Genomic DNA, 11,098 nt, shown 5'->3' on the forward strand with positions numbered 1-11,098 from the left:
AAAACAAGATTCTGTCTATTGTTGTGATTTAAAAGACAGTCAGTTGTTTTCGGTATTTCAATAACAAGCTACAATCACGTACAATGAGGTTTGAAATACAAAAATAAAATAAAGTCATAAAAATAAAACCTTATTTAAACCCGGGAAGAACAAGAAAGTCAACCTGAGATTACTTGAGACCTGAAAAACCAGATTGAACGTCAATAATTTAAAAACAAACAAATGAAACGTTTGGAATGAATATTCAAATCACCTCTCTTGACAGTTGCTGGATAAACCGTGAGAACAAAACAAAATAATATTAAGAGCGCAATTAAAGGGAAAGTCCACCCCAAAATCTAAATTTACTCCCTATTTACTCACCATAAATGGTACCAAACCTTTAGTCTGTTGAACACAAAAGAAGATATTTTGAAGAATGCTGAAATCCTGCATTGACATGGAAAAACAAATACTATGGAAGTCAATCGTTCCATGGCTTCCAGCATTCTTTAGAATATCTTGTTGAAGTGTGTTCAACAGAAGAAAGAAACTCAATAAGGTTTGGAATATGCAAAGTGTCAGTAAATGATGACAGAATTGTCTGTGCTTTTAATACATGTGAATCTGTAGGTCCTTTAAAAAGTCTTGAAAAACTTGCTTTAGTATGAATAATTGTCTTTATTTGTTTTCAATATAAAAAGAAAAGTCCTGCCAATATCATTCAAATTTTTATTTATAATTAACTTAATCACTTTTTAACTTTTTCAATAAACTTTTCAACAATTCAAACAATTTTTTAAACAATTTTCACTTTTGTCAGCACTTCGGACATTACTAATAATCCCAGCTTGCAGACCTTTCCCGATCCCTTCCCCCTCTCTTTCTTTACAACTTTACTTCATGTCCACATAACTTTCCAAAATAGATTACAAATTCTTTTCACTTTAAAACTACTTAAAATAAATAAAATAAAAATAACAATTCTGTGAAATGATAATACAGTCATGAACCCAATGCTTTATAACTCATATATGTCACAGAAAGAAAATGCATGAACCTTTAAAGTAGATCAAGAAGAATAAAAAAATGCATCACTGTGTATAAGTGCCAAAGTGCTATAAGGACACAAGGTGCTCTTGTGTTAAGATTAAAGAAATATTTCTTCAGAAGTCTCTAATAATACAGCTCTGACATGCCCTCACCGGTAAAACACGGTAAAAGACTGTAACACGTGTTACAATTGAATAAAACAGCATGCATCTCCAGAGAGACTTGTAAGAATTTCCATAATATTATAGCAAAACAAAACAAAGATGAACAAGGACAACATTAATGAAGATGCTTTTGTTACTGCATTTAAGAAAATTTTCCATTGTTCACTGTTCAGAATTCACAATTTTATCTAGATTTATTTTGGCTCAAACATTCCTAAAACAAAACTGCTTAATTACTCAAATCAAGAGACAAATAATAATAAAAAATAAATAATAATATAAATAATAATAATAATGATGATGATGATGATGATTGTTATTACATTTATTTTTTGTTTATTACATTAACATTTATATTGGCATACATGCTCCGGAAAAATTAAAGATAAATCATTAAAAAAGTTGGTCCCACTTTATATTAAGTGTCCTTAACTACTATGTACTTACATTAAAAAATAAATACAATGTACTTACTGTGTTTATAATGTATTTGAGACCACTTGTGGTGCTTTTGAGTTGGGATAGAGGTTGGGTTATGAACAGGTTTGGTGCTATGGGTAGGTTTAAGGGTGGGTTAAGGTGTTAGGGATGGTCAACAGTGTATTTACAAATGTAATTACAAAAGTTAATTACAGATGTAGTTACATACATATATTTAATCAAGCATAAGTACACAGTAAATACATGTATTTACACAATAAGTACATTGTAGCAAACTATTAAATCCTATGTAAGTACATATTAGTTAAGGCCACTTAATATAAAGTGGGACCAAAAAGTTACATTTTATAAACAATTCACATGTGATTGAAAATGCATTATTATTGTTTAAAAAAAATAGTTTAATGTAAAACACATTTTGAAAGAAGGCAAAAATACATATAGATAATTTCAACAACAAGCAAAAATAAACTATAAGGGGGAAAAGAGGGGGTGAGGGGTTGATTTCAACATTGGGTTGTGTTGACAGGATTGCAGTATCATTAAAAATGAAGTGTGCTCAGACTTTCTTTTGCCCTGAAATTAGAACCAGGGGATCTTGCAGAAGTTCATCTGGAGATCAGGTCTAAACTCATTACTGAGCTCTGAAATATGATTTAAGCTAAATCAAAACAAACAGGTCTGGTCACAATATCGGGCTGACAATCATCAGACGGTGCAATCCTCAAATCCTCCTTCTCTGTCACTCAAACAATCAAATGCATGCAAATATAGATGCATCATATCAAATTTGAGATATTTCCTCCTGGTGTTCGCATCATGTTTAATTTGCAATAATATTTGATACACAATAATATGAGAAAAGAAAAGAAAACAAATATGCTTTTGTACTTACTAGATTTATGGCTTTGGGTTAAATGGTAATGGTTTTCTTTTCTTTAAATATGTCTTAAAAATTCCCTTTGAATAAAACTAAACTAAACTAAATAAATAAATAAATAAATAAATAATAAAAGAATAAAATAACATAAAATAAAATAATAAAATACCATAAAATAATAAAATAAAATAAAATAAAATAATAAAATAAAGTAAAATAATAAAATAAAAAAAGTTTTATTGTAATTTTATATATTTATTAATATATTTTTTTTCTTTTCTTTTGACAGAAAATGACAATTGGTCATTTGCATCCTGTCTCCCATCAGTAAGAATGCGAGAAGACTGAGGACTGAGGACAGAGGGTGCTGAGAAAACCAGATGATTCAGTCAGCTTTCCCAATCTGCCACAACTATGCGTAACAAAATGCCAGACCGTCTCATTCTTCGAGTCTGATGGTCTTAATTATGATGCACACATGTCTGGGTGTGTAAAGGCATGTGTGCAAGGTGCTTAAAATCCTTGAGGTCAATAGGCCAAATCAATGTCAGAATTTGCAAACATAATATCAGCATAATAAAAATCAGCATGGTGCAATATCACAAAGACCAATTCAGCCAGCAGAAATCCTAACATATATTAGCATATATAAAGTCACTTACCCTGAAGATTACCTTTAAAGGAATACTTTTAATCCATACATCTGATGGGACCACTTTTAGCTTAGCTTAGCATAAATCACTGAATCGGATTAGACCATTTAGCACCATTAGCAATGTTGATAGAGTTTTGATAAATTTCATATTTAAATCTTGACTTTTCTGTTGTTACATTGTGTACTCAGGCCTACATAAAATAAACAGTTTCTAGGTTGATATGGCTAGGACTCTCATTCTGACATCATGATCTAGGAATTTTGCTGTCATACCATGGCTGCAGCTGGCACAATGGAATTACGCAGGGCTTGAAAATAAAGTCCATAGGTAGGTAACTAGGTAACCGTGATGTGTGATATTATTGTGCCTCCTTTACCCATGGTATGACAGCAAATTCTTAAATCATTATGTCGATTCTAGCCATATTGACCTAGAAAAAAGCAACTTTTAATTTTCCATGTAACTACAAAACATTCAAACATCCAGCATTTGTTTTACAGAGTGGATGCCCTTCCAGCTGCAACCCAGTACTGGGAAACATCCATACACACTCATTCAAACACTAGAGCCAATTTAGTTTATTTAATTTATCTATATGGCATGCCTTTGGAATGTGGGGGAAACTGGAGCACCCAGAGGAAACCCACACCAACACAGGGAGAACATGCCACTCAACACAGAAATGCCAACTGGCCGAGACGGGAGTCGAACCAGTGACATTCTTGCTGTGAGGCGACAGCACTAACCACTGAGCCACCATGTCGCCAGACTACAAAACATCAAAGCTTTAAATAGTAAAATGATCTTAACTTTTATTCGATTTTTTAAGCAAGATGCTAATGGTCTAATCTGATTTAATGCATTATGCTAAGCTAAACTAAAAGGGCTCCCGCCAGACCCAGAGAACGGCTGAATGGTTAAAAAAATTGAAAAACTTAATAGTTTTACTCTAGATGAGATGTAGAATAAGCCTATTTCCAAAAAGTGGAGTGTCCTTTCATGCACTACTGTGGGGCACGTATTAAATTACAATGCAGGTGGTTTATCAACTAGACACGACGAAATGGCTCACTGCCGCTGACCTTTGTTGGAGTTCATTTGACTTGGCTTTATTTTTCTACAGCAGCTTGACATGTAATGTTTGCACATTTCCGAAGCAGTTTTTCTTCCCTGGCTGAATGAAAGAAAGAGCAGCCACTAAGCAGATGAAGAGTCTTACCCTGGGTGTGTCCCAATCTATCTGAACCTACGTTTTCATTGTCAGACTGTCAGAACTTGCCAGAGATAGCAACTTACATGCCTATTATGTGAAGTCGTACAGTCAGATCTTGTTAAATGAACGAATAAAATCCCTTAATGGATGCCTCTAGGTGCTGGTTTTGTATGATTGAGGGCACATCCACTCAGTGAAGTGGGTCAATTTACTGACTAATACAGGTGTGGTGAGAGGCAAGCTTTAGGGAATAGGTAACCATATTTAGGAACTAATTCTAACTGACCAATAATCCCTCTCCAATCACTCAAACGAATTCAACACTTAAAAAGTAAGCATAATGCTTTTGTCCTTAAAGTATAGTTCATCCAAAACGGAAAATTCTGTCATTATTTACTCACCCTTGACCTCACTACCTATTCCAAAACTGTTTGAGTTTCTTTCTTCTGTTAAACACAAAGGAAGATATTTTAAAGAAAGCTGAAAAGCTAAGTAACCATTCACTTCCACAAGATACATACATATATATATATATATACATACATAAATATATATATATATATATATATATATATATATATATATATATATATATATATATATATATATATATATATATATATATATATATATATATATATATATATGTATATATATATACATACAAAAAGACAGAAGTTTGACTTCTTAACTTCTTTAAAGAACTGTTTAGATGGCCTGAGAGTGAATAAAGTAAGAGCAAATTTACATTTTGGGGTGAACTAACATTAGGAGGTTCAATAAAGTCAACAGTTGAAACAATGTTCAGTGTATGAATGGCGGGTGCATGTTTGCATGAGATGTGGAAAAATCACCTGCTTCTAGACTAGAGCGATTAGTTAATTGCCAGGCCGTCTGCTAAATAAAACTCCAGAGTGTAGTTTTTTACCCAGCATAATCAGTCAGGCCCCCAGATAAATGCTTCCAGATGCTATTCTGACTGTACAGCTCCCTTCAAAACAAAACCTCCTTGTTCACACACCCAACTGTAATATATCAGTGAGGTGAAATGTCAATTAATGAAAGGCAATGCATAAATAGTTTGTTTATTATATGCGCACTGCATCATTTGTACATTTTGTTTTAAATCAGGGAAAAAAGTCCCACATTCGCTGAATCAACGAGCAGATTTTAACATGAACGATTCTTAATAGGTGTAAACATACCTGCCGCAGTGGGATGCTAATTCAGACAGCAAAATGGAGAAATGTTTTATTTGGACCAAGCAGTAAGCAAACTAAATATTTGATTCGGGCTCCTCAGCCAGCTGGCAGATTACTTCAGAGCAAAACTCAAAGTCCCTTATTAAGTGGCACACATGACCACATGGGCCCAATTTTCCTCTTCTGTTGCTCAGGCCTGAAGTTCCCTCGTGCTCAGAGACTTCAAAGCTAATATCAGAGTATTATTTCCTTCAGATTCATCTTAAATTGAGAACAGGATCAATTTTGATCATTGCAGGCATTAGATCTCCAGAGATGTTTATGTGAGAAAAGCAGTGCCATTTTGAGTTATGTTTTTACAAATAATAGGAAAAAAAAGACATTTTAATCATTATTTCAAATAAAATGAATTAAAATAAGTATTAAATCAATTACAAAAATACATTTATGCTAAAACTCTAATTAATCTATATTCGTTCATTTTAATTTAATTACGCTTGAATTATTATTCATAGTTGTGATATTTAGGATGGATATTGTTAAATATACAGTAATTTGTAATACAAATAAATTGTTTTACAGTCAGACTAAAAATGACATTAACAATTTTTAAAAATGTAAATAAAAAACTCTTAAAAATCAATTTATTTATATATATATATATATATATATATATATATATATATATATATATATATATATATATATATATATATATATATATATATATATAAACATTCTACTAAAATAATCTATGTTTTCTTATTTGAATTGTATGAGCCTTTGTTTATCATTCATATAGTTGTATATTTTTGGCATGGATTTTTTTAATCTAATTTAAAATTCAATTGTTTAAAAAAAATATTTACTTACCCTCAGGCCATACAAGTTAGGTAACTTTTTTAGTAGAAAATTAATAAACATTTTAGCTAAAATTGTGCTCGCGTGGGTTTCCTCTGGGTGAATTTAATACACTAAATTGGCCGTAGTGTGTGTGTATGAATGTATGAGAGTGTATGGATGTTTCCCAGTACTGGGTTGCAGCTGGAAGACTTTTTTTTATTGATATAGTTGGCGGTTAATTCTGCTGTGGCAACCCCTGATGAATAAAGGGACTGAGCTGAAAAAAAAAGAATAACTGAATAATACTACTATTAATACTACTACTACTACTACTACTACTACTACTAATAATAATAATAATAATAATAATAATAATAATATTATTATTATTATTATTATTATTATTATTAATAGTGAATAAAATAAATTTGCAGAAATAAATAAATAAATTCGCACTCCTCGCAGAGTGTTGGTAACAACAGTTTATTTGCATTTTATGGAACAAAGTTTCAGCTAAAACTCTTTAAAGAAAATGAGGGAGAGGATGAGAAGTTGAGAATGAGAGGGTGAATAAAGTAAGAGCAAATTTACAATTTGGGGTGAACTATACCCTTAAAATAATAATATATTAAAGTTAAACAATTTACAAAACACATTCAAAGATGGTTGTGCAAAACTTTACAGTCATGTTAAATTAACTCATACATAGCGTAGATCTATGTAGATAGACACAGTGCTCAACATATATATGTATATCCCTCACAAATCTATCTTTTAAATTCATATTTTTAATAAGAAGCTATAAAATATTATATCTGTGCATTTCTATTAGTTTAGTCTGTGAAGCCAAATCTGGAGCTTATCTAACAAAATAACTTATGATAACGGTCCAAAAACTAGCTCACCCAAATTTACATGGTATAGAAAAATATTAAATACAAGTTTTAAAAAGAGGAAGAATCAAGGGGAAAAAAATGAAAAAAATTTGTTGAAATTTTGTAGGTTGTATTTTTATTTTATGTTATTATTTTTATTTATTTATTTTTTTGCAATATTTTGCTTCATTAATTCATTCATTTTCTTTTCAGCTTAGTCCCTTTACTAATCTGTGGTCGCCACAGCAGCAAGAACCACCATATTTTGCTTGAATTTAATTGTATTATTATCTTTCAATTTCTAAATGTGTTTGAAGACTAAAATATTATTTTAGTAAATATATCTGTTTAATAAATCTGTTTGGCTTGAATGCATCAAAATACATTGCCTATATTCACAGAGAAATGGAGAAAAACATTCATTTTCAAAATGGGATGTACTCAATTATCCTGAGCACTGTAGATCTACATGGCTTTCGGTGCTTTGATGAAAGCAAGAACATCTGACCTTCTACACAAAGGAATTAACATGGCCGTTGTCGAACATTTGCTTACATTTGGTTAGTGAAGTATAGTGCTCTGCTAAACTTTGCCTTTCCTCACAGACCCAATCAGGCAAGATTGTGATCCCAGAATTTTTCCATGTCCCAGATTCCCTTTACTCCAAACAGAGCCTGCAGCCTTTGAATTAGCAACCAGATTCTTCTAAATTAAGCAACGCACATAAACACACATTCGCTAACCAAAATACTTATGTTTATTACAAGGGCAATTTAAGGTTGCGTGACTGCAAAAGGAAACTATGAATGCGCCAAAATGGAGAATCTACAGGTAAGAATTAAACAAGAGAGAAAAATTGATGGCATTTTTCAAAGCTTAAAAAAAAGAGATGAAAAAGGCCAACATACTGGCATAAATACAGAGCACGATTTACTTTTACAGCATTGGTCAATTTGTATAAAGCCAGCGAAATAGCTTTGGGATTGGACAGCTGGAAAGATCTCATCATTACCCAAGTTTAACTGACATTTGAACAAAGAGAGCTGTTGTCTGGGCAGTTCCTCCCAGGACAGAGTAAGTGACAGGCTCAATTGCCCTCCTACGCAGGGTGGAGTCTCCCATACAGCATGACTCATACATACACAAACTTAATACATGCATGCATTCACACACACACACACACACACACACACACACACACACACACACACACACACACACACACACACACACACGCACACACACGCACAGTTTCCCCTGCAGTAGATTTCCTTTGCAGGGAGTTACAGGTGAAAGTGTTCTCGAAGGTCTGGCTGTCTGGCTGTCTGAAGTCCCCGATAGGGAGTGTGTGAGCAAACTTTGTTTTCACTTGCTGTCCGGGCAACCGGCCAGACCAAATAAGACTTTTATACTTTGTTTCTAGACCTCTCCTTTGTAAGCAGGTCCTCACAGGGCTGTTAATTGTGTCATTTCCTCTTCTACAATAGTGCTCTGATTAGTCAAAGCCATAACCTGCTGTAACATCTCTGAAAGGCTGCCCCGAGAAATCTTAGCATACTAGACTGCAGAAAAAAATTTCATCGTCGAAAATGTAACAAGTGGTAGAAATTTACTGTCGACAACGTAAAAACATAGATCACTCACACAAAAATTCAGATTTTGCCATTGTTAACTATTCCTTGACTTCCAAGGCAAAAGAAGATATTTTGATGAAAGCAAAAAACGTGTTGACATCTATAGATCCGTCACTAGTTACAGGTTTTTGACAATCTTCAATATATCTTTACTAACACTTTAATTTATGGCACAATTCATGGTATTAAAAAACCATTAACTAACACCACTAACTTAATAAACTTCACTGTAAAAAATGATACCATCAATTAGTCCTGACAGCATATGTTTTAGGTGATTGTAACTTATTAAAGAAAGTTAATCATGTTCTAACTAAATTTTATAAGTTAAACAAGCAGTTTTGAGTCAGTTTAATATGATATAAGTTCAATAGACTCATAAGGTTAATTTGATTTAACTTAAAAATTTAAGGCAACCGGGATTTTTTACAGTATACTAATTAGCAGTGTAATATCAATACTTGGCAAGGTAGAAGTTGGGTTTAGGTTTTGAGCAGGATTAGGGATGCAGAATAAGATTCATCACAACTACCAATGAACAGTTAATATCTTAGGCAGATAATAAGCCAGTAGTTAAAGCATGAATTGTGACCTAAACTAAAGTGTTACCATATCTTCTTTTGTGTTCATCAGAACAAAAGCACTTAAACGGGTTTGGAACAAGTCAAGGGTGAATAAATGATGATAGAATTTTAATTTTGGGGTAAGCAATCCCTTTAAAATGCTGTTGCGACAACTTAAAAATGTTGTGAGGAGGTAAGAAGATTTCTTTTATGCAACAATAAACAAAACACATGCTGCAAATAAAGATGCAAATCTTTTAAAATGTGAAAAATACAATTTACATATTGATCACACTTGACAAAGAGATGTCATTAATTAATGTTAGGTAATATATTTTTAACATAAACAATGATAATGAACAACTTGTACAGCATTAATTAATCATAGTTCAACATTTACTAATGTGTTATTAAAATCCAAAATCATGCTTGTTGATATACACTTGTAGTAAATCCACCAGGAGTTAACAAGAACAACTTTATTTTTATTAACTAATGTTAACAAAAATGCTGGAATAAAGGTCCACTGTTTGTTGTTAGTATACCAGTGGTTCTCAATTCCGCTGCTTGTACCCCCCAACCCCTCCCTTACAATCGACACACAACGATCATTTAATGGATTTCTCTGTTAACAAGTGGATGATCTGAATCAGGTGTGTTGAGAAGTAAGAATATGCAAAACATATGCAGGGTGAGGGGGCTCGAGGACCGAAATTAAAAACCACTGGTATATACAGTAACTAAAATAAAAAAATACAACCTTATCATAAAGTGTAACCCAAACATTTGTCAGCAAGATGTTTTTCATCATTTTTGATATAATACAATTTTGAACGAGCACTTGTTTTTAATAACTACAGGGTCAATAATAAACAAGTAATAAAAAACAATTTTAGGAAATCTGAGGTCAGATTGTAATGCAAAACAGGCAAACATATTCTTACAAAACGTATGTCAGAAACCCTATGAGGTTTATCACAAAAAAAAATGTTGTGTTTTTTTTTTTTTACCCTAAGTTGGGAAATTTTCACCAAAATATGATATTAAAATAACCAAGCATATCACAGTGTAAAATGACAACATTATTAAAACTAAATATGGAGAGCCATTGTTTATAGTGACTCTCAAGGGAAATAACGTATTTGGCTCCTAAATGTTTATTCTAATCTTGTGGTTATCAGCCCTTGACACTAATAGATATGCTATTGATGGAGCAAAAAAAAAAAAAAAAAACACCTACAGTATGACAGGTTTGACAGAAAAAAGTTCAATAGTAATAGTTTGTTGTTATCTTCCAATTAAACAACTGTATTCATCAGCAAATCTGTCACTAGGCAAATTAGGCAGATGTCAACATAAACAGGTTGCGTGAGATGCCCTAATACTCAAGCTGCGAACAAAACATGTGCAGAGTAAATACTAACGACACAGAACACATAAAACAGGGGTTAATTTGCAGTGAGAGTATGGTTTGTGCCAAACACAATGAATCTTACGCAGTGAATTATTAGCTGCCAGAAGCCTAATATATTGAAATTCAATTTGGTAATAAGTTTGGCTGCCACATGATGTCCAGTGTAAAATCAGAGTGCAGT

The sequence above is a fragment of the Danio rerio genome, chromosome 2, assembly GCF_049306965.1.
Source record: "Danio rerio strain Tuebingen ecotype United States chromosome 2, GRCz12tu, whole genome shotgun sequence".
Taxonomy (NCBI): Eukaryota; Metazoa; Chordata; class Actinopteri; order Cypriniformes; family Danionidae; genus Danio; species Danio rerio.